General features: G+C 27.2%; 1 long non-coding RNA gene across 1 annotated transcript; it reads right to left on the bottom strand.

Annotated features, from left to right (window-relative positions):
- On the bottom strand, nucleotides 1–392 carry LOC142646417 (uncharacterized). The gene is made up of 2 exons (XR_012845996.1): nucleotides 301–392; nucleotides 1–227 (listed from the first exon to the last, which is right to left on the bottom strand). It is a non-coding gene; the product is annotated as an uncharacterized LOC142646417 (long non-coding RNA).
- Between the last annotated feature and the right edge of the window lie 201 nt (nucleotides 393–593).

Raw genomic sequence — 593 nt, forward strand, 5'->3', positions numbered from 1 at the left:
TAATCAAGATGGTAAATGTTCTTTTTTATCTTTGAATTTTAGATTTAAGAAACAGCAATGTTCATCATCATCATTATTATCATCATCAGCAATAAGATAAGTTGTTTACCAGGGAATATATCGAAGCTGTCGAAGGTCAGAAATTGTAGCTATAACAGGCTTCAGTTGTCATATCGAAAACGAATCTTTTTTCATAGATTTTCAGTTCACAGTTTTCTTTATCCTATCTTGTGTGAAAGAGAAGAGAAGAGATTAGCATTTTTTTCCTATCTACTTTTATCTTATGTAATCAAATTACACCTGAGAATGTCATGGTTTCATCATTAGGTACGATGATGCATCTTTATTTTTTATTTTCTTTTGTTGATTTTGATGATATATTCGAATGAAACTTTTAAAGTTTTTTTCAATGTTTTATTCCAAAAAAAAGTAAACTTTTCAATTTAGAATTCATTTCACCGAAATATTCGTGTCATCATTTTTTGTTCGAGACAAATTCTATAAGCAAATAAAATTTAAAAATTATGAAATTTTGGATATTTGGTAACGATGGTAAATGAAATGAACTAAAAGTTTTGCTTACTGTTTTCGAA

Source organism: Dermatophagoides pteronyssinus, unplaced genomic scaffold (assembly GCF_027571235.1).
Source record: "Dermatophagoides pteronyssinus isolate colony J.1.1.1.1 unplaced genomic scaffold, Derpt_VIB-CSIC_2022.12 sq0001, whole genome shotgun sequence".
NCBI classification, from domain to species: Eukaryota; Metazoa; Arthropoda; class Arachnida; order Sarcoptiformes; family Pyroglyphidae; genus Dermatophagoides; species Dermatophagoides pteronyssinus.